We start from the raw sequence: 24,400 nt of genomic DNA, 5'->3' as shown, positions 1-24,400 counted from the left end.
GACCTGTTTAGCTAGAATATGAGCTACATTGTTACAAAATCCACTTGTATAAGTAAAAAGAAAGTCCTGAAAGGCAAGCCAAATATCATCAATCTCCTCCAGAACCAGAATTGGTCCTATTGTGGAGCGTTGTGAGTCTTCTCCCACAATTGGACAAGTTCTAGGCAATTTGTCTCCAAATAAATACCTTGCAGCCCAAATTGCCTAGCAACACTGATGGCATCTCTGCAGGCCAGCGTCTCCATCATACAAGCATCAAAACCTCTATCATGTCATATCGCCTGGGTAGACAGAAACATACCTTGATGATCCCGATAGGACACAGGCCGTCGCCCACTGTTTCTGTCCGCGTAATAAACAGCCACAAGTCATAGTATCTCCGCTGCTTGACAGGGTGCAGGAGTCTCCACAAGTCATATGCTGTATCTCGTGCCCAAAAAGTTGCTTGTTGCAGACTTAGCTTGTTCACCATGTTTCTGTTTCTTCCTCAGCATACAGAGAACCCAGATACCACATATGATGACTGTCCATTCCTGCTCTGAGCGCACATCCGTCAGCAAGTCAGTCGCCCAGGTGACCGGATCGAGCTTAGGAACCTTCACACCAGTTGGTCTCTCGCTGTGAATCTCCCGGATTTGCGCAGGTTGGCTACATGGGCTGTGGAAACCTTGAAATTGGCACTTTGTTATACTCTAGGACGGCCATCAAGTTGAAAGGGACTCCATAGAGTGCATGATATATGCTACCTAATTGTCAACCTTATACCACTATAGATAACCAACGCCTCGTTACCTTGATTGGTGCTTGGATTAGGCATTTGTCAGGTTCAGCCGGCCATGCGCAAAGTGGCTACTGGCTAGTGCCATTACTTTCTGCATCGCACTTCGCTTTGAATGAGCATACAACGTTCCCAAACGGTATAAGAAACGTTAGAAAAAAAGGAAGGTCGAAACTTGGAAGACTTCAAATCACCCCTGAGCTTCACACCCTAAACCACTGAACTCTAGTAGATTTTTTTTCTTCTTTTTTTTTTTGTCTTAAACATCACAATATCATTCAGTTAGCATTCCTCCATGTATCCTATAGGCTGTTTTTTGGGCCACTATGACATGAATCAGGTAGGGACCAGTGGTGGACCCAGGCCAAAATTATAGGTACGGCGGACAGATGCCAAATGTAATCAACACCCTGTTCGCTTGATCGTTTCTGTGGCTTATAAGCCGGCTGATGCTGTTTTGTTGTGAGAGAAAAATACTATATCATGACTGATAAGCATGGCTGATACGATCAAGCGAACATGATGAATATATTTGGATCGAATTACATATGCCATAGCAATCGGTGGCACACAATACTTATAGTCTAAATAATAGTTAAATGGTACAGGCGAAGACATGGAAAGCACAAAAATAAGAAATGTTGTTCATAATCCATATAGTTGACATACATTGAAAGATTCAAAACAAAGAGAAATATAACTTGTGATTGTCAATTTGAAAATAAATCTACCAACTGATAAAGCTCCCAAACCCACCGGAATTCCCCGGTGAGTATCACTGGAGCTTCACTGGAGAAAGGAGTAGTATCCAGAGACTACAAAGTTTTTTGGGTCACCGGAGAAGCACCAGAGTAAGCGTTGAAAGAGTTCGTACAGTAACTAGCCATTGGAGGGCCACCGAATTTGTCCGGTGTTCATCCAAAGGCACCACCGGAGTTTTTCGGTTAGCAGAAAATGTGAGTGGACTGATATTATGAGCACGCTTGGGGGAAGTTCTAACTACAGCAACGGGCATCCAAGAGAGTGCTTTGCTCTAGTGGAGTGATTGAGGTTTGCCAATTGAAGATTAAGGACCCTATTATTGCTTAAGGAGTAGCAAGTGTGCATCTACTTTTTTCATTGGGCTTGATTAGGTAAGTGAGAGTTTGTGTTTGTTACTCTTGGTGATCGGTAACACCTAGATAGCTTGATGGCGATCAGTGACTTAGCGATCTCCCGGAGGGGCTTGTGGGAGGCCCAAGATGGTGTAAATAGTTGTGGGTGCTTGACCATGTTAGAGTGGTGAAAAATCAATCCGTAGATAGCATTTGGTCCTTGTGCGGATCAAGGGGAAGCAATACCCTTGCGCAGATGCTCCAAAGAGGACTAGTGGAGAGTGCCAAGTGCCGACTCTTCGATGCATCGGGAGAACATCGACGTGTCCCTAGTCATCACTTTACTTAAAGCATTTACTTTCATGCAGTTTATATTCCTAGAATTGCCATGATAGAGTAGGGTTGAAATTAGAGTGCAAAACTTTGTGTGGTAAGCTAGAAAGACTTATTTAGCCACAAAGGGTGAAATGGGTTAAATGATATGTTTTAATTCTGTGATAATTTTAGATTAATCCAATCCCTCCCCTCTCTCTCTTAGGCATCTTGATTCTTCCAACATAGTTTGCACAACAGCTTTGAGATATTTTTTCCATTTATTAATAATGGAAAAAGTAATTGATTTATATGCATACTTAGTGGTTGGTTTAGAAGCACTAGTGAAGATGCAAAAGGGTTATTTTCAGTTATCCTTCGTAATGTCATATACGGACAATTTAGATGCAACAGGGTTACTTTAGGTTAATTTTCATAACAACACAATGAGTAATTTAGACGTAAATTTGGAGGACCAACAAAGCTTGAGGTTATTATAAAACAATGGCCAGTTTTTTTTTTTTTTTTTTTTTTTTTTTTTTTTTTTTTTTTTTTTTTGGGGGGGGGGGGATTTTATAGTTTATATATATTTTTTAGCATGTCTATTGAGTATTACTGTTAATTTTACAAAAAAAATATAATCTAGTTAATAACACACGCCCTCTAGTTAATAGCACACCCTGTTCAAAGTATTCGTTGTTTTAGCATCTTTTACTATCTTCTACTTGTTCTACGATTCTACTGGTAACTTTGGTTTCTAGTCTCTCTCATCTTACACTTTCGTTAATTGCATTGTTATCATACTTCTTTCTCTTGTGTGCATGCTTTAGAGAACATTATTGGTCCACCTTGTTCGCTGATGCTGAAATTTGACTTATGCTGATGCTTATGCTAAAATGTTATGAGGAAAACACTGTTCCATCACTGAAAAGTAGTTCTGAATAAGCTCAAGCGATACTTTAAACCCTAAGCTTTAATAACATATGAACCTTTCACATGGTGAACTTTGAGGTTGTTTACGGTCTCATTTAGCAAGGCTTTCAGCCTGTTCGGTTGGCTGGTTCGTTTCGTTGCTGGTTCGTGAAGAAGTACTGCTGGCTGGTTTGTGTGAGAGAAAAATATTGTTCCAGCTGAAATTTACGATCGTTTACGACAAGCCACAGCCGTTACTTTTGGCTCCTGCTTTTGCACCGTGGTAAAAAAGAAGGCCAGCAGCTGAAGCCGGCGAAGGAAAAAAAGGCCTCATAAGATCGTATTTCGTTTAAATGAGAGTAAAATTTAATATATATATATATATATATATATATATATATATATATATATATATATATATATATATATATATATATATATATATATATATATATATATATATATCGTCTTCTAAATAAAAGAGCCCCGAAACTCATCAGCGCTACGTACTACAAGGTTCGGCGAGCTCCGTTGTGCGCAGGCGCCGCTACGTGCTACATGGTAGAGCCCCGGAGCTCCGTTGTGCGCAGGCGCCGCTACATGCTACGTGGTAGAGCCCCGGAGCTCCGCTCTGTGCAGGCGCTGCCGCTACATACTACAAGGTATTGTAATAATACAGCCATAAATAACCACGTGATGATCAACTCGTAAAAGAAGCTCATGAGCTGAACGAATTGTATTGGGATGACGTAAAAGAAGTTAAAGGAAGAAGAATGCCACATCAACTATCAATCTCCCAGGGACGGATCTAACGGCGTGGGGGGCTCAAGCCCCCTACCGCTGCAGATCCCATGGAGCCCCCTGATATAATAAAAATAATAACGCTTTCAAAATATGTATCCGAAAGATAATAACACACGAGCACGTTGCTACCGGTGAGCATATAAGGGTGCACAGCTCCATCGATGGCAGTAGCATCACAATCAGCCATGATTGCACTAGCAATACTGGTAGTGGTCATGTTGGCTTTGCCAGCCGACAGGAAGCTTTGCGGGCCACCTCTGTCGCCACAATTGCCAAAGAGTGATCTGTCGTCCCCGTAACTCAACGACACAACACCACCTCCCAGGAGCGACAATCTCCACTGCTACCACCTTGACGTCGCTTTCTCGGGAGCGATCATCACTGCCGCCATCTTCGTGACGTTTGCTAACTTGTCCCGCCTTCGGCCTCAGAAGGCGCGAGTGATCATCACCACGTTGACGTGACAGGAGCTCTACTGTGCGCGGGTGCTACGTACTAGAAGCTATATATATAGTCTTGTAAATAAAAGAGCCCCGAAAACTCATCAACGCTACGTACCAGAAGGGACGGATCTAACAGGGGAGGGGGCTCAAGCCCCCTACCGTCGCTGATCCCATGGAACCCCCTAAAGCTCCTTCAAGAATTTTTGCCATAACTGTTTTGAAGAGGAGAGGGTGGAGGTTCAAGATAAGGACTTCAGCCCCCAAACTTTCCTCCTAAATCCATCCCTGCAACCTCCTCCTAAATCCATCCCTGCAACCTCCTAATTGTAAGGTTCATAAAGACATGTTATTCCCATAAACATCATGAGGTTCTGGTGGCACAACTGATTTTGGATCCTTCATGACCTTTTTACTCTCTCTAGCTTCCTGTGTATTGCAAAGCATTATTTTTTTTCGATGATGAAAAACGTTAATTTAAAGTTACTATGCTTGTTAAGAATAAGCAAACACTAATGAATTTTGGAAACACTCAGCATTCAGCCCTATCAAAATAAAAAAAAGTTGTACAGAAACTAATAATCTAGTTAAAGCATAAATGCAGGAGCTAATAATCTACAGTGTTCAGCTGCACTTCTTTTGGCTGTTCTGCACCTACTACTGCAGACAGACGCCAACCAGCCTCAGCCGAGCAGCGGGCAGCCTCAGCCCAGCAGCAGCCGCAGCCACCATTTTGAATTCATCCCATTCAATTCAAGAACTGGCGCCAACTCAACAGGCAATCAAAAAGTGTCAGGCAATCAAAAAGTGGCGCCAACACGTCTCCAGATAACAAAACAACATTTCATTACAAGGCATCCATTTTGAATGAAATGAAGTCAATTTAAACAAACACTATCGGACAGAGCATCTTTGCCGAGGGCCTGTCCCTTTGCCGAGGGCAAATAATCAGGCACTCGGCAAAGAGTCTTTGCCGAGGGAGTCTTTGCCGAGGGCCTGACCCTCGGCAAAGAACAGCCCTCGGCAAAGACTCTTTGCCGAGGGCCAGACCCTCGGCAAAGACAAGCACACGGCAACAATAATTATTTGCCGAGGGCTAAACCCTCGGCAAAGGGCCGGCCCTCGGCAACACCGCCTGACACGATGTCCGTCTTCTACCGTCAATCTTTGCCGAGGGCATCACCGTTAGGCCCTCGGCAAAGACTTTTTAACCGTTTTTGCAATTTTTTTTTAAAAATCCTTTGCCAAGCGCCCTGTGACCTGGCGCTCGGCAAAGACAGTCTTTGCTGAGTGTCAAGGTTGGCACTCGGCAAATTATTTTTTTTTGTTTTTTTCTCCCCATTTTTTCCTGGGCCTTGCTACAGTAATTGAAACTCCATTTCAAAATTTGGGACAATTTTGAGTTTTTTACTATATTTCCTTAATTATTTTTGTTTCATTGAATTTTTTCGACTATTTCAAATTTGAACTGCATGTACATGAAATAATGGAATTTGGTCATTCAAAAATGGTATTCATGATGTTTGGCGTATGTTGAGGCCGTATCTAGGAACTCGCATGAAATTACGAGCATCTTGTGGTCGTAACATGGCGATGTACTTGCGGTAAAAGTGTATTTAAATTATATAAAATCCAAACGAAGTCCGAAAATCACGAAACTTGTCGAGGTGTCTTGTTATCGCATGTGGAGGCATCCGACGTCACAACTTGCTTTTAGGCTTTTAGGCATCCGACGTCACAACTTGCTTCAAACTTTCTCAATTTTTTACCACGGCCTCCACATGCGATAACAAGACACCTCGACAAGTTTCATGATTTTCGGACTTCGTTTGGATTTTATATAATTTAAATACACTTTTACCGCAAGTACATCGCCATGTTACGACAACAAGATGCTCGTAATTTCATGCGAGTTCCTGGATACAGCCTCAACATACGCCAAACATCATGAATACCATTTTTTGAATGACCAAATTCCATTATTTCATGTACATGCAGTTCAAATTTGAAATAGTCGAAAAAATTCAACGAAACAAAAATAATTAAGGAAATATAGTAAAAAAACTCAAAATTATCCCAAATTTTGAAATGGAGTTTCAATTACTGTAGCAAGGCCCAGGAAAAAATGGGGAGAAAAAAAACAATTTTTTTTTAATTTGCCGAGTGCCAACCTTGACACTCGGCAAAGACTGTCTTTGCCGAGCGCCAGGTCACAGGGTGCTCGGCAAAGGATTTTTAAAAAAAAATTATAAAAAACTTTGCCGAGTGCCGCTGGGCCCGGCACTCGGCAAAGCTTCTAACCTAAAGGCCCACAACGGGCCGGCCCAACCGACCCCCTCCTCTCTCCCACCCGCGCCCCCGCGCCCCCGCGTCCCTGCCGCGCCGCCGCCGCCCCCGGCCACCCGCGCCGCCCCCGCCGTCGTCCCCCTCCGGCCGACGAGCTCCTGTCGGGCCCGCCCCGGCGCCCCCGTCCCGTCCCGGTGCCCCTGTCCAGCCCCGGCGGCCCTGCGCCCCCGCCCTGGCGGCCCCGCGCCAGCGCCCCGAGCTCGCCAGCGCCCGGCCGGCGCTCTCGCCCGGCCCCGGTGGCCCAGCGGCTCCGCGCCCGCGCCCCGGTGTTCCCGCGCCCCACGCCCACGCCCCGGCGGCCCCGCGCCCCTGCGGCCGGCCAGCAGAGGGAGAAGGAGAGGAGCAAGAGGAAGAAAGAGAAGGGGGAGGAGTAAGAAAGAGAAGGGGAGAAGGAAGAGGAAGAAAGAGAAAGGGGAGGAGGAAGAAGAGGAAGGTGCCGACCCGACCGCCCGTCGATCCTTGCTTCGTTCCGACCGCCCGTTGATCCTCGCGCTGCTGCGGTCATCCCCATCGTCGTTGTCAGCCCTCGCTCTTGTCGTTCTTGCCGCCAAGGTAAGCCCTACCCTTGTAGGGTTAGTAGTAGTAGTTAGTAGTTAGTAGTAGTTAGTTGTAGTGTTAGTAGTAGTAGTTAGTAGTGTTAGTTGTAGGGTTAGTAGTAGTAGTAGTTAGTAAATAGTAGTAGTTAGTAAGTAGTAGTGGTTAGTAGTATTAGTTAGTAGTGTTAGTTGTAGGGTTAGTAGTAGTAGTAGTTAGTAAATAGTAGTAGTTAGTAAGTAGTAGTGGTTAGTAGTAGTAGTTGTTAATAGTTAAGTAGTTCTTAGTATTAGTACTGTTAGTAGTTAAGTAGTTGTTAGTAGTAGTTTTAGTAGTAGTTGTAGGGTTAGTAGTAATTGTTGTTGTACTACTTCAATACTTTCATCTGAATAGAAAGAGAACTAAAATACATGGCTCCTCTTGATATATTGGTGGTTGTTGGCCTTCGTGCCCATGTTTGGTATATATGTGGTTGTTGGCCTTTGTGCCATGTTTTTTGCAGGTTTTGGGAACCTCCCCGTGCAGGGGAGGTGCTGTCGAAATTTTGAGTCGACACTAACCATTTTTGCCCTTTTTTGCAGGAGGACCTATGGGAGGGACTCGGTGACCCCGATCGTCTTCGTCGGTGCTGCGGGTCTTCCTGCACCGCGTCGACTCGCCACTGCACCGACTCTCCACCGCCCCGCTACCCTGACCTCACCGGCACCCTAGGTATAACCCCTCTATCCGTATGTGGTCTTTGGTCACGTAACCTAGTTAGGTGTCTCCCGTCCGAAAGAGATACGGTTGGAGGTATACAGATCTTTGTATATCTATGACCGTATCTGTTTCGGATTGTCCACGTTTTTTGGACAGCTTGCGGATGCGTAGATAAGTTAGTTTCCATGGTCCGCTCCGGTCTGAGATGGTGTTTCGGCATCACCCCTGTTGTTCTCCGGATACACACTCTCCCTTGCAGGACGTGCATCGAGAGAACAGCGGGGAGGTGCTGCCGAAATTCTATCTCGGATAGGGAGCGGAGCATGGAAACTAACCTCATCTACGCATCCGCGGGTGGGATTAGGACCTATCCTCACCTATTAGAGAGTAGGAGCACCGCATAGATGCAATTGATGGTTACATTACTATGTTCTGTATATGTGGAAGGATGAAAGACCGTCAGTGGATGTACACGGCCCGGAGAAGCAGGAGTGACTTTGACATTGAGTGGGTGAATGGGACAGATGCTTTCTTGGAACATGCATGGAGCTCGGGTGTAGCTAAAGGACATTCTAAACTTTGGTGTCCCTGTAGCAAATGTGACAACAACAGAAGGGTAGACAAGGTGACCATGGGTAAACATCTTGTGTACAATGGTTATACGGTTGGCTACCACCGGTGGATCCACCATGGTAAAGCAGATCGTATAAGAGCGGAGGTGGTGAGACCACGCCTCGAGGCTTTTGATGATGATGCTGGAGTAGCAGACATGCTAGATGACACTCACCAAGCTCACTTCGCAGAAGGACGTGAGAAGGAGGAGATGGAGGAAGCCGCTAAGGCCTTCTACAAAATGTTGGACTCGGCACAGAAACCCCTTCATGAGAGTGCAATGGTTTCTCAGCTGGATGCCATTGGACGTGTTATGGGGTTGAAGGTTGAGTTAAATCTGAGTCGCGAAGGCTTTGATAAGATGTTGGCCGTGTTTGGCAGCATGCTATCGGAGAAGCACATTCTGCCGAAGAACTTGCACGAGTCATAGAAACTACTTCGTATGCTTAAGATGCCATATGACAAGATACATGTTTGTTCGAAGGGGTGCGTCTTATTTAGGAAAGATCACAAGGATGCAAAGTACTGTCCGAAGTGTAAATCCTCAAGGTACCTGGAGGTAGACTCTGGAGATGGCCAGAAGTGGCAGCTTACGATCCCCGCGAAAGTCCTACGGCACCTTCCGTTTGTGCCGAGGATCCAACGGCTTTTCATGACCGAGGAATCCACGAAACAGATGACATGGCATAAAGAAGGTGTACGGTACAAGCCATGGACGATGGTGCATCCGTCTGATGCCGAAGCATGGATGTACTTTAATGACAAACATCCTGACAAGGCTGTTGAGGCTCGTAATGTACGTGTCGCGCTGGCAACAGATGGGTTCAATCCTTATGGACAGTTGTCTGCCCCATACACATGTTGGCCCGTGTTTGTTATCCCCCTGAATCTCCCCCCCGGCATCTCCTTTCAACGGCATAACGTCTTCTTGTCGTTGATAATTCCTGGACACTCGGGGAGTAATATGGGTGTGTACATGGAGCCTATGATTGATGAATTGATCGATGCTTGGGAGAAGGGGGTATGGACATACGACCGAGCTACAAAATCATCCTTCAAGATGCATGTTTGGTACCACTACTCCCTGCATGACTTCCTGGCGTATGGGATATTCGCCGCCTGGTGTGTCCACGGGAAATTCCCATGCCCAATATGCAAGGAAGCTGTGAGGTTCATTTGGTTGAAGAAGGGTGGCAAGTATTCGTCGTTCGACAGGCATCGTCAATTCCTCCCTTCTAACCATCCATTCAGACAAGACATCAAGAACTTTACGAAAGGTGTTGCAGTGATAGACCCTAAACTGCGCATGAAGAGTGGTGGTGAGGTGCGTGCTCAGATAGATGCTCTCGTGCCCAATGAAGGAGGTGGTTTTGTGGGATATGGTGAGGAACATATGTGGACTCATAAGTCCGGCTTGACGAGGCTCCCCTATTTCGATGACCTTCTTCTACCACCGAGGCACTTTGGGGAACTCTCATGAACACTGACAAGTCTAAGGACAACGTTAAGGCTAGAGTGGACCTAGCGACATTGTGTGATAGACCGAAGCAAGAGATGCGGCCTCCTAGTGGCCGAAACAAACAATGGAAAAGACCTAAGGTCGATTTCGTCTTGGAACCCGATCAAAGGAGGGAAGTACTAAAATGGATCAAGACGTTAATGTTCCCAGATGGATATGCAACGAATCTGAGCAGGGGAGTGAACTTAGGCACTTTACGAGTGAATGGGATGAAGAGTCATGACTACCACATATGGATTGAGCGGCTTCTTCCGGCGATGGTCCGAGGCTATGTCCCTGACCATGTCTGGCAAGTGCTGGCAGAGTTGAGCTTTTTCTTCCGTCAGCTTTGTGCCAAGGAGATATCTTGGACCATCGCCCAGGACTTGGAAAAAGCGGCACCTGTGTTGCTCTGTAAGCTGGAGAAGATCTTTCCACCCGGCTTCTTCTTGCCCATGCAGCATCTGATTGTGCACCTCCCGTCCGAGGCACATTTGGGGGGGCCCGTGCAAGCCCAGTGGTGCTATCCAATCGAGAGATGTCTAAAGACTTTTCGCAAGAAATGTACAAATAAAGCCAGAATTGAGGCTTCCATTGCAGAGGCAAGTCTAAGGGAGGAGGTGGCAAACTTCACAACACTATACTACAAGCCGAAACTTCCTAGCAATCATAATCCACTCCCTCGTTACAATGTTGGCAAAAATGAATGGACCCATAGCCTGTTCCAAGGCCAACTCGGCAGCGCAAGTGGATCGACCAATAAGATATTGGGAAATGAAGAGTGGTGAAGTGTCATGCTATATGTGTTGACCAACCTTCCCGAGGTGCAGCCGTTTGTCGAGTAAGTTCTCAACGAACTTGTTTCAATACGCCCTGAATATTCTTCATGCAACCCCACTGATTCTCGTTCGGACAGAGAATTTGTTCGTGAGTCCTGGCATCAATCAAGGGATCCTACCTCACAGGAACATGACACCCTTCTTTCTCGGGGTGCGGGTGTGGGGAGGCCTGATTTCATTTCTTGGTTCAAACAAAAGGTAATGTCCAATTTAGCTCCCACGTTCCATATTCCAAGTTTCTCGTTCGTTCGATTAATATAACGACCTATCATGCTTGAGCTTGCAGGCCCAGACTGACTCGTCCATGAGTGAGGAGTTGAGACAGGTTGCAGGCGGCTATGACGTTAGGGTGCAATCATTTACCGGTTATGACGTGAACGGATATCGCTTCCACACAACAAGATATGAGCAGACTCGGCCCAAATGGAAAACCACAAATAGCGGAGTTTGCACGCCCGGCACTGATGGCCTCGACTATCATGGTAGAGTTGAGGAAATATATGAACTCTCATTTCATGGTCACAAACATAAACCTATCATGTTCAAATGCCACTGGTTTAATCCTCGAGAAACGAGACGGACCCCTCATCTTGGGCTAGTCGAGATTCAAGAAGATTCCGTCTATCCAAGAAAAGATGTCTACATTATGGCTCAACAGGCCGTGCAGGTGTATTATACGCGATATGCCAACCAAGACAAAGCGGATCTTAAGGGTTGGGCTATTGTGCACCAGGTGTCTCCACACGGTAAACTACCTGCCCCAAACGATGATGATTACAACTTCAACGCAAACACATATGATGGACAGTTCTTTCAAGAAGATGGGCTACCAGGCACGTTTGAGATAGTCTTACCCGAAGCGATCGAAATGGAAGTAGACAACGAAATGGAGGATGACGAGGTTGATGGAGATGTGGTGCAAAATGCCAAGGACATAGAAATGCTTGACCGATTAAGGCTAGGCAATGACAACGAAGATAACATAGAACCTTCATATAGTGTTGCCCATTTGGACAACATAGAACCATTTCCTGCACAAAACACTGATTAAGGCTAGGCAATGACAACGAAGACAACATAGAACCTTCAGATATTGTGCGAGAGATACATCGGTTTTGTATGCAGATGTATTTCAAGCCGGAAGGACTTGAGGCCCGGGAGGATCAGGCGGCTGCCGCCGCCTGTAGGAAGTACGTCACCGACATGCACCACGAGGCGCGCGTGTAGGCCCACAGAGACTACTACGCCGTGGTGTTGAAGCAGTCCATCAGCAAGCCTGATGCAAGACAGGTGGAGCTGTCCCGGGCCCAGTACCTTGAGGTAGACGAAAAACATTAATAATGATTCGTTGTGAGATTATGTCGGTTTAATTTTATCTTTTTCTATGTCAAATAATCGATGACTTGTAGGTGGTTCCCTGGTGGTGCCGATCCCACTCCTTGTGCTGGGAGATGATCGTGGACAGGTGGTTGTCCAACGACTTTGCTGAGAACCACGCGAGGCAGCGGGACCAGCGTCTGCTGAGGCGAGGTGCTACTCACCATCAAGGCAGCCGCAGCCTCCCGGCCTACAAACAAGCATATGTAAGTGATTTCTTTTATCTTATTTGACGCTGAGTTCTGCCTTATTTCTCACCATCTTGCCGTCTTACTCGCAGGAGGCTGCACACCCGGGCGTGGAGGTCTCGGAGTTCTCTGCGTGGGCTATGTCCCACATGGGCAGGGCATCTTCCTCTGTCTCCTTCGACCCATCTGCCCCGCGCGAGGTGTACTCCGACCCGACCGTGCACACTAAGGTCCAAGAGTACACCTCAAAGGTGAGGGAGGTCCATGGGGAAGATTACGATGTGCGCACTGAGCCCATTGATGCAGAGACCATCATGAGGCTAGGAGGAGTCAAGAAGCATGGGCGGCTGTGGATTGCAGACGGCGCCATCGACTCCACCACTGTTCCCTCTCTCTACGTGCTCCGAGCACGGAGCACGAGCTCCAGCCAGCCCATACGCCCACGGCCTAGTCCGTCACTGCAGCGGGTCGACGCTCTCGAGGTACGTCCTGTTTTACTCGTCGTACGTTCATCTTTGCACACCTAAGTTACATTTGCATTATTGAAACATTGAAGTTTGTATTGCAGGACGAGCTGCAGGCCCAGAAGCTCGTGGTCGAGGCTCAGAGCGCGCAACTATAGGCCCAGAGGGAAGCGTTCGCGGCCCAGGAGAGGAGGATGCAAGAAATGGAGGCCTTCATGCGGAGTGTCCAGCAAGGGAGTGTACCTTTGTCGTTGGCAGCACCTCCACCGCCTACTCCTACAACCACTCCTGTAAGTATGAAAATTCACTCTTACTAGATGCTTCCTTGACATACAACCATGGTTGACATACAAACTTACTAGATGCTTGACATAGAAACTTACTAGATGCTTGACATAGAAACTTACTACATGCTTGCACTAGCTATGACATACACCAATGCTTCACATAGAAACTTACTAGATGAATCTCACACATGCAACCTCTTATCCTTTTTGCAGCTTCCGTCGGCGGGTTCGAATAACCCCGCTAATGCGTCACCGAATGAACCATCGTGTCATAGGCCGCTTTTTTGAGGAGTTGTGCTTCGTCATGTGCTTGGACTTGAGCTTCACTTGTGGTTGTGACTTGTGCTTTGACTTGATGGACTGTGTTTGTGAATTTATGACTTGTGGTTGTGATATTTGACTTGTGGTTGTGATATGTTGTTATTTGAGTTGTGGTTGTGATATAATGTGTGAAAATGGTTTCGTTGTGATATATATGTGATTATTGTGATGTTTGTGATATATATGTGACATGTGATATATATTTGAACTGTTGGTGTCAGTGGAATGCAAAAAACAAAAAAAATTGCAGTTTCGGTTGATTTGCCGAGTGCAATGGTCATGACACTCGGCAAAGCTGGGAAACTTTGCCGAGTGCCAGGACATTGCACTCGGCAAAGATTTTTTTTTAAAAAAGCAAAAAATCTTTGCCGAGTGCCAAGCTGGGGAGGCACTCGGCAAAGAGTTTTTTTAAAAAAATAAAAAATGTCTTTGCCGAGTGCCTTGCCGTCGTGGCACTCGGCAAAGAGTTTTTGAAAAAAAATAAAAAATGTCTTTGCCGAGTGCCCAAACTGTCGGCACTCGGCAAAGACGCCGTCAACGGAGCAGCGCCGTTGACGGCTGCTTTTCTTTGCCGAGCGCCGCCGTTGGCCCTCGGAAAATGATTTGCCGAGTGCCCGACAACTGGCCCTCGGCAAAGAGCCTCTTTGCCGTTAAATTTTTTTCCGAGGGCTCTTTGCCGAGGGCGGCGCTCGGCAAAGCCTTTGCCGAGGGCTTTTAGGCCTTTGCCGAGTGCCCTGGGCCCTCGGCAAAGATGCTCTGTCCGGTAGTGAAAAATGGCATCACGCCAACAAAGCCATTCAACAGTAGGCGCTACAACAGTTTTGCACATAAACAAATAACAGTTCATTAACAAGCCGTTCTAATAACAGTTCATTACAACTAACAGGTCCTTACGAGGCCATTCAAATTACAGTTCCTTACAAATAACAGTACATACTACATATGGCATAACTTAAACCTTTTACACAAGCATAAGTGGAGCCTTTACAAAACTTGTAGCCGTTCCAAACCACACGTGAAACAACTACAACAACAGACTGCCATACGCTGCTGCCGATCCATTGCACTACTTGTTGGTCCAGTTAAACTCGATCCAATGCAGGCGGCCCTTTCTTGTTTTCATCTTTGTGAAGACATATCGATTGATTGGATCCTTGCATACATATAATGCTTTGCAGTACAGATCTGACCCCTTGTAGATACCATCTTGTTCTAAAATCTGGACCACAAGGTCCAGCTCCTCTTGCTCACGGCTGAGACGCTGTTCACGCGAACTCCAAGCTACTACAGTTTCTGAGATGTCTCTGACATAGTCATCCAAGCTGGCACTTTTCTTCTTTTTCGGAGGGCTGTCCACCACTTGGTCCCTGGTTGGCCTTTTGGAATATATACTAGCCTTGTGATTCATCTTGGCTCGTTTAGTACGCAGGTTGTATTGCCGAGCTGCGGGAGGACGATGTCGATGAAGGTGCCATTGTTGCGAACCTTCAGCAGCAGGAGGTGACACTTCCCAGATAGTGTGCTGTAAAACGTAAGGTTTGAATCACTGAAGCATAGGAACAGACTAAAAACACACAAGTAAATTTGCAGTAATGGAAAACTAAAGATAATAGAAGCATAATAGATGGGAAAGTTAGACTAAAGATAAATTTGCAGTAATGGAAAACTGAAGATAATAGAATCACTGAAGCATAGGAACAGACCTAAGACATTTTAGTATGTTCAATGTTGGTATTTTTATACTCGCAAATAGGTATACTGCAACATGAGCACAAAAGAGCCAGAAAAGATACCGTGACCAATCTGAGTTAGGGATAGGGAACAACTGCAGGGTTCAAAAATCGAAACCTCGACTGGCATGAAAAATAATAGAGGCGCTACTACCTGTGTGACAGAGCTGCATGAAAACTACTAACGGGAGTTTACATAGCATGATTTGATTTGGGACACAAGGAAACAGACCTTGCTCATATACATGAACAGCATTAGAATTTGCATATACAGCAATTGAAAGGGAATAAAGAATTAAAGAGAACCCATATTACCTTGGTCCAGTAGTGGTCGCAGAAGAGAAACCTGGAAATCGCCAGATCACATATGAAAGAAAAAAGAAGGGCGCATTAATATAGTACACACAAGGCAAAATTTGTTTGTAAAGGAATCGTCAAAGTTGCAGCACAAAATTCATGGCAAAATCAACATCCTCCTTAGAATTTCCAACATCTGAGTTGTCTGCTACTTGGCTAAATCAGATTGAACCAACATTGAGGATGCTGCTTATCTCCTCGCTTGCGACAAGGAACACGGGCAAAGGGGCAGCAAAAACAAACCTCAGAAGCATAATAGTTGGGAAAGTTAGACCGTAAAAAAAAGAAGGGTGCACTTATATAGTTCAATTTCAAGGATACAGTGCTCCAAAGATTTCACAATTAAATTAAGACTTTTGCTAGACAATAGAAGCATAATAGTTGGGAGAGTTAGACCGTAAAACTTGCAGTAACGGAAAACTAAAGATAATCCCCAACTGAAACATGAATGCTATACAACACATGTGTGTTTCTTAGTTTGTTGGCACATGGATTTTCTGTCTGTCGGATCGTCTCGCGCGCGTCTGCTGGACGTTGGATGTGGTCTGCTGTCTTTGCCTCTGACCTGTGGACCTGGATGTTGGCGCTAGTTTTGATTTTTTGGGAGTCGCGCCTGATTCAGTGGCATCCATCCCCCACCTCCCCCACCCCACCCCATTTCCATTCAGGACTCTTTCCATTTCGTTTCGGCTTCTTCCAGGCGATTCCAAGCGACGTTCCGCTCTCCTTGGGCGGCCGACCGTCGAGCTTTCCCTCCCACTCTCCCAGTGACCCAGTCCCAGATCTACTGCTCCTCAGTCTCCTCTGGCTCCCTGGCAGCCTCCCACCACGCGTGGAGCACCGGCTGCGGCGGCGTTGGCGCTGGTGCATCCCCTTCTCCTTCCCTTCAGCACCACAGTGGCCCCCAGTGGAGGAGCGGCGCACGCGCTGCAGCGGCAGGGGAGCAGCGTGCGCGGGGCAGCGGCGGTGGAGCAGTGCACCCTGGCGGTCGTCCCGCATTTCCGTCGTGGTGCGCTGTTGAAGGTCTTGTATGTGCCCGCTACATCTCCTTCCTGTTTGCTGCTCTTTTGCTCATGTGTGTACTCGATCCGATTTCTTAATGCGGCATAGATTTCGTGGATCCATATGGTGAGGGGCACGCACATGGATGGAGATTTGTGTGGGTGAGGTTCGAATGCGTCTAGGGTTTGTGCTGTATTTTACTAGAGCGATTTTTGGTGAACTTTTTTTGCAAATGGAGTGGTGTTCTGTTAGTCCTTGTTAATTAGGGTTTGGTGTTAATTAGGGTTTGGTTTGATGGATTGTTCTAGTATTTGATGGGGGTATTTGTGGTTGATTGAGGACAGGTAGTGGGGATTTATCGAAAAACGAAAGGTCATAGGGGAGGAGACAACAAGATGTAGTGACAGGGAGGGACAGCTTGATAGGGATTGTATCTTTCAAGTAAACAATCATGTACTGCTACTTACACTCATACCAAATGGTGCTTTTGCATATCCTGGTGGGGGCTTACATCAAATTCCTGGGGAATGCACAATCTAATGGGATGTAAGGTAAAATCATTTAGTGGTAGTCAAAATCAAATGGACATGTTTAGTTTTGCTACGCTATTTACCTATCATTGTTTGAGATCTTGTGCTTTCTTTCCTGATATACGCAACTTGTTCCTATTTGGTGCCCATAGCTTAGGCCTGCAGTAATATTGTATTTGTTAGCCTAGCACTGCCTATGGGTTGCCGACTTGTTTCAGCTCATATGTTGCTGTGTTGTTTGCTACTTATCAGCCCGGTGGCTGTTGTGTGGATAGCCTCCTGGGTACGTTGCGAGCCTTGCTGATTTCTGGCCTATGAGGCTATGATTGGCTATACAATATAAGTTATTAAATGTTTAGGTGCTGCTCTCATTTGTGTGCTTTCTTCCCAGTAGGTTCAACCTTCCTGTTCCCTTTGACACATAAGTTTTGGTCTGGCTCTGAGCTGCAATTTGTGTGTTGCTTACCACTAAGTCCAGTTCGTTCGTTCCCTTTGAGTTCATAATTTCAGTTTACCTATGAATTTCTATATTGTCAGACTGTCAAGATTTATGTTGCTTTCTTTGGTATCTTTGGCTGCTTCCTGGAGGTTGTTTGCCGATTTACAAGTTCATGTATGGCTTACCTTCCATTCTTTTTTTGTTCATTTCAGATTCAGATACTAATTCTGATTTACAGTGAGTTATTCAATAACTTGATGAGTTTAAATTTTTCTTTTTGTATGGTACTGAACTTCCATGAGAGTACGGTTCTCTATTCAACACAGACCCCACAAACTTAGCTCCTCCTACCTTCAATTTTTTTTTTCATTTGGCTTTTGGTAGTGTGGATTTACTTGATCATCTGGATACAAAACAAATCCTTTATGTAGCCTGCGCTTGTGTTGTGTTTAGGCCTGGCCAGTGCCTGGTGCTTGAGTTGATAGAATGTGTGTTTGTGATTTGCATGTTTGGATTGACGAAGCAGCAGCTTGGTGTGCATGGCCACCTGTGATTTGCAAGTTGTTTATTTAGCTCCTAATATTTGTGCATTGCGATTCATTTCTCCGTCTCGTATTCACACCCCTATGATCTGTTGGCGATTTTTGTGCGACATTTTTGTGGATTTTCCGTGGAATATAGATCCTGCTTTCTGCCGTGTTTGTCCCATTCCATGCTGTTCAGTGGATTCGATGTTGAAGGAGGGAGGGGAGCGGGTGTGGCGGAGGGGGCGATGTGATGGTGATGTGTGCTAGGTTCTGTCGATTCTGCTTAATCGATATAATTTCTGGTGTGTGGATCAGGCGTTTGTTGTCGTGTGATTTTCCTACGCTGCCTGCTTTACTAGTGACAACTTTGTTGACACTGGGTTTTTACTAGTGCGCTAGATCCAAGCCTTTTTGTCGATCCATGGGTTTTTACCATGGAACGATGCGTCGGAGGCAGAGGGATTCGTATTTTTTGTTTTCAGTTAATCAGTTGTGTTTGCTACCATGTATGTGAGTAAGATAATTCTGCATTCAGGTGCAAACTGCTCTTTTTTTTTAATATACACATTGGATTTAGCCACATGCATACTGTTAAATTATATTTTTTATATACCCATAAGCCATTTTGCTGAATCCAGGATGTGTGTTTTTATCTCAATCAGTTCCTCCATGCTAATGTGTCCTTTTTTTAGGTTTTGTGTGCACGACAGATAGAAGCATTGCCAGCTTTCAGGCTGTTCTTCCCTGGTTTGTATACATCATGTGTTATCCTTTTTTGTGACCTTTTATATCTGATCCCATGTTGCAGTGAAGTTTTTGGCTCTGCTTGTGTTTTTCTCTTTTGTTGCTGATGATCAGTTGATGCTTATTGGTTTGTAGTAGTTTAATTCTTCTGGTTGGTACTTGGTAGTAGTGGTTCAATTTTCATGTATATTACTGTAATGTTGGTCATAGTCTAATTTTATTAGTAGCAAGTCCTATCTCGTCGTAGCTTAATATTCCCCTGCATATGGTGAACTTTTTTGGAGGATGGATTTCATGTGGATATCTAGTAATTATTGTAGCGAGTCCTATCATTTCTGTCTCTTGTATGTTTGTATGTACGGTCAGAATAATTATTTTAAGAAAAGTGCTCCAGTAATCCTTTCTCAAAAATTAGAACTGACCCTAAAGCATCCTTAATTGATTGGTTTATTTTGAATGACCTCCTGAGCCTGGCCCGGTCCCTCGCAATCCAATTCTTCACTTTCTCTTAGTTGTGGGGCACGATGGCTTGATCTGTGGATCAGACATGGCTGATAACCATGGTGATTCAATTTGGGACTAGAGCACTGAAAATTTGTTGGCCTGCGAGGACAGTTTGTTGGACACCACCAGCAGATGACGCTCTATGGTGGACAAAATGCATACTTCTGTTCACCTTTTGCCTATATGGATTTCATTCTTAAACTTCCTTTTACTTTGCCACTCAGTGCTCATTTGAGGTTGTGCTTCCAAGACTATTAGCTTATTGCAATCTGTGTGAATGAGTCAGTGACATTAGGATGTGTGCGCTATAAACTCTTCCACCTGCATACCTCTGCACTCACCAAAGAAAGCTGCCAACTTTTTTTGGGGGGGGGGGTGAGGGCCACAATGGGTTAGTGAGGATGGTTTCATTGTTGTACATCAAGCTTGTTGATGGCTAGTTGACATCCTGATTTTTTAACTGAATTCAGGTGCAGAGATCCAAGGCTTGGAGGAGGGTACCCACTGAAGGCTGTCAGCAAGGTAATAATATTGTTAAGCCTGCATGTTGTGTGCTCGAGTGAAGTTTTTATTTTGATTTCATTGTTTCTGATCCCATGTTGAAATCAAAATAGTGAAACTTTATTTTGATTTCATTGTTTCTGATCCCATGTTGTAGTGAAGTTTTTGGCTCTGCTTGTGTTTTTCTCTTTTGTTGCTGCTGATCAGTTGATGCTTATTGGTTTGTAGTAGTTTAATTCTTCTGGTTGGTACTTGGTAGGAGTAGTTCAATTTTCATGTATATTACTGTAATGTTGGTCATAGTCTAATTTTATTAGTAGCGAGTCCTATCTCGTCGTAGGTTAATATTCCCCTGCATATGGTGAACTTTTTTGGAGGATGGATTTCATTTGGATATCTAGTACTGCCTGCAAACTTTGTAGAAACCATATAGGCATATGTGCATATCTCGTCGTAGCTCAATATTCCCCTACATATGTGCATTTATTTATTGTCTGCCAATGTGGCCGTGATGGTTCTGCTACACTAATGTTTTTTTAGGAAACTCAATTATAACCTAATAGTTGCATTGAAGTAATTCTAAGTCAACTCCATTGTCGCTGTTTATTTTATTTTTACTCAATGTCTATGGTAACATAAGATTTTGTCTGACGATAGTTTTGTATAGATGATCTGTCCATAGGCTGCCATGGTATTACTAACTTAGTTGTAATAGCTACACTTACCTTCTCATTAGTTCACTATGAGTAGTAATAGGAATAGAGGACATGGGGAGATTTGTGATGATTCTATGAGGTAGTTTTTTCTAGTCTGAACCTGTAGTGTTAGCACAAAGCAGTGTAGAGCTAGTTCAATTGTAATCCGTGCTTATGTTATTTCTTTATTTGTACTGTAAGCTTCCAATATGTTGATTGTAGCTTTAATATTTTCATCTTTGATCGTTTGAGTTTAGATGGACAGGCGCATGCGGAGCTCTTCATGTCCCCCTGTTATTCAATCGTCAGCTCCTCGCATTGAAAGGGAACCTATTTTAGTAGAGTTGCCTTTGAAAGACGACGATGTCTGTGCTATCTGCTTTGGTGTCTTAGATATCAGAAAAGAGGACGATGACGAAGCTGCTTTAGAGGCTGCCTTGGAGACACTGAGGGTGCTGCCTTGTATGCATGTCTTCCACAAGATATGCATTTTTGAGTGGCTTGGCAGCAATAAGTCATGCCCTCTATGCCAATATAGGTATCCTAGTGTAAACAATGGTGATGATGTTGAGTTGTAGTTTGGTTAGTTGATATTATAAGTATTGATTTTTTTATGAATACCAGCTATTGCTGGCTTGTAATTATTATATTGAACTATGATATATAATATATTTGGCTCTAGTTATTCTAGTGATCTTAGTTCATTTTTTATCCTAAAATTCATGTCATTGAGTTGTTTGGAGTTTCAGGTTATTTTTTCAGGAAGGCTCTCAGTTTTTTTTATTTGTTCTGTAAGCGTCCAATTACTTTTCGAGCTAGTTGTTTTGCTTCTTCTTTTATTGGCTGCAGCTAGCAATGAGGTCATTAACCAATTTTTTTTGTTATGTTATGTAGCCATGGATGATGACGAGTTTCTTTCTGATGCTAATTCTAGAAATGGTGAGAGTGAGGATGACTTTGCTATGAACTCTGAAGAAGACAACAACTCTGATTCTATGAATGTTGGCGAGGTACTAAGTTCACTTGATTTTGTTTTGTTTGTGCACTTGTGTATTATAATAATATGATATATGTTGTTGCCTTTTTTAGGATCGAAATCCCATAGATGATGATATTGATACTACTGAGATGTTGAAGACTTTCAAGCATGTGCAGGAAGCCTTATCTGGAGTATGTTCTGAAATTTGTGTGGTGAAGATTCCTGTATTTAAATTGTAGCACAGTTGTCTGATATAGACCAGTTACAAAATTCTTAGGCCAGGGAAATCATTTTTATGTTAATATTTTGTCTATACGTTGACGTCTAGTTATCTAGGTACTATTATTCTCTTTAAGCCAGAACAGTTGAAAGAATGATAATATATTTACACCCTATCTTTTGTAGTATGATGCAAGCCATTTATTTGGTTTTTTTTCTTACAGTTTGCTAAGTTTGTTGGCAACAAAGGGAAATCAAGACGATCTGGTGTCCAGATGCGTTCTGGAAAGGTAAATTTAGTAGCTAACTAATCTTCTTTTTTGTTTATCACCATGTTTACTGAATTCAGTAGCTTAACTAGAATTTTTAGATTATTTTTTTGCATTGGTTTTTAGATTAACAGAACTGTCAGAGGCAGGGGTAAAGGGAAATCAAGTGCTGCTGCAAGTACATCAGAGAGAGCATCCTCTAGGTTCAATAGTAAGTATTTTGGAGAGATAATTGTCAAATTGGATGAGCGTAAGAAGAAGATTATTTCGGGATCAGGGTTTCGGTATCTTGCTGGAGTATGATGGTTGTTCTACACCTAGAGGCTTTGTGCAGTGGATAGCAGATCAAGTTGATTTGAATTGCTGTGACATAGTTGTTGGAGGGAAAGTGATCCCATTTTCTGCAGAGGCAGTTCATCTTTTCTTAGGCCTTCCAATAGGTGGTGAAGACATTAGGAAAATCATAATGACTCTGCAAAGACCAAGTTTCTTTCTGAAATCGATGAGGCTTCTCTTCCCCTGATCAAGACCTTTGGCGAGAAGTTGTTAGGTGACACTTTGTCAGATGATGATGTGTTTCGGTACTTTATGGTTGTTGCTTTGTCCACTTTTCTATGTGTAAACTCTAGTAATCTTCCCAGCCCGCAGTACCTTGGTGCTTTGATTGATGTATCTAAGGTGAAAGAATGGGATTGGTCCAAGTTTGTGTTTGATTGACTGTTTGCTTCGATTTCAAACTACAGAAAGAAGAATAGAAACACTATTGGTGGCTGTAGATACTTTCTTGCTGTAAGTGTTTCTGTGTTGCTCCTTTCTTCTCTATATTCTGTTGTTTGTCTTGGATATGTACCCTATTTTAGTGATGTCTTTGAAATCTTTTGTAGGCTTATTATCTTGATTTTGTCAACTTTGGAAAACGTAATGAGCTCACCCCAAATCTGCCAAGGATCCTCTGTTGGAAGGGCTTGATGATTAACAAATATGCTTCTTATGATCATGTGTCTAGTGAGAAGTATGGAAAGCACCCTGTAAGTGTTGTATGTTATATCACCGCCAAACTATGTGATGATTTCATTGTTTTTGAGTTCTCTTGTTGTATTACATGTTGTATTACATGACACATACATCTCTTGTTGTTTTTGAGATCACTGGCTGACTTGAATACATTTTGTGTAGGTGAAATCCATTGAGGACACTTGCTTTGCAGAAGCATACCTATCGGCAGATGCTCGTGATTCCTTTAGGAATACTCTGGATAAACATTGTGATTTCATCCGTATAGAGGTAGGTGCCTTGTACAGTATGTTTATGAGTATTCTTCTATATTGAAAAATACATGATTCATATGGTACTATTAACTTGACATTACAGGACAAAGATGCTATGTGTGAGCTTTTTGAAAACCACTTGACAAGCCTTGGCTATAGGAGTCCCAACACACTTGTTGCCAAAATGTTCAAGTACATGCATGAGCGTTATTGTCATGCCGCCGACCCACCTGCTGAGGCTCATAATTCTAATGCCAGAGTGGCTTCTCCAGCACATGATAATGCTGATGATGGAGGTGTTGGTGCTGTGCCTGCTGAAGATGAAGCCCCACTGCCTTCTCCAGCAGATGGTATTGTTCTGGAAGATGTCTTGGATCCAAGAATGACTGCTGTTAGAGGTAAAATAGATGTGAAAGAAGTTGATGCTGCTGCTGGTATAGATGGCATTGTGGAAGATGTCCATCCCAAGGAAGAAGCTTCTGTGACTAAGAAAATGGAATCAGATGGCTTATACAATGCTTCTGGTACTGAGTATTGTGCTGCTTCTCAGCCAACTGAGATTCTTCCTTCGACTAACTCATCTGCTCATGGTAGATGAAGTGTTCTGTTTCATTTGTTTCAACATTGAATTAACTTTTGTATATCTTGTTCATACTCTTTATGCATATTTTTCATGTGCAGAATCAGGTGCAACGAATCAAAAGAGGAAAAAATGCATCATCCCAGTCAACTGAAATTCTTCCTTCCAATGACTCACCAGCTCTAGGTCGATGAAGTGTTCTGTAACATTGGTTCAGCATTCAGTTAACTTTTGTATCTCTTGCTCATATATATATTTTTGTATATTTTTAGGTGCAACTTCAGGTACAAGGAATAGCAAGAGGAAAAGCAAAGCATCCCAATCTTTGAGTCCTGATAGTGTAGGCTCTATGACTCAACGAAGACTCTCTACAAGGCTTCGCAAATCCCCCCTCAGTCGCACAAATGTTGATAATGCTGGAATTGGAGGTACGGCGGACAATCCTATAATTGTTGAGGAAGTCCTAGTGCAAACTTCTAAAGGTGCAAGTAAATGTCAGAAGCTTCATCTAAAAGTGAGTATGTGTTTGTCAATGTTGTTTTTATTTTTGA

The 24,400-nt window shown here is 44.0% G+C and overlaps 1 pseudogene; it reads left to right on the top strand.

Moving 5' to 3' along the window:
- The first annotated feature begins 17,121 nt into the window (after window positions 1–17,121).
- On the top strand, window positions 17,122–23,867 carry LOC136503811 (uncharacterized; annotated as a pseudogene).
- Window positions 23,868–24,400: the final 533 nt, after the last annotated feature.

Source organism: Miscanthus floridulus, chromosome 14 (assembly GCF_019320115.1).
Source record: "Miscanthus floridulus cultivar M001 chromosome 14, ASM1932011v1, whole genome shotgun sequence".
Classification (NCBI taxonomy): domain Eukaryota; kingdom Viridiplantae; phylum Streptophyta; class Magnoliopsida; order Poales; family Poaceae; genus Miscanthus; species Miscanthus floridulus.
Note: the sequence above shows the minus strand (reverse complement) of the source record. Positions and strands in the feature narration are given on the sequence as shown.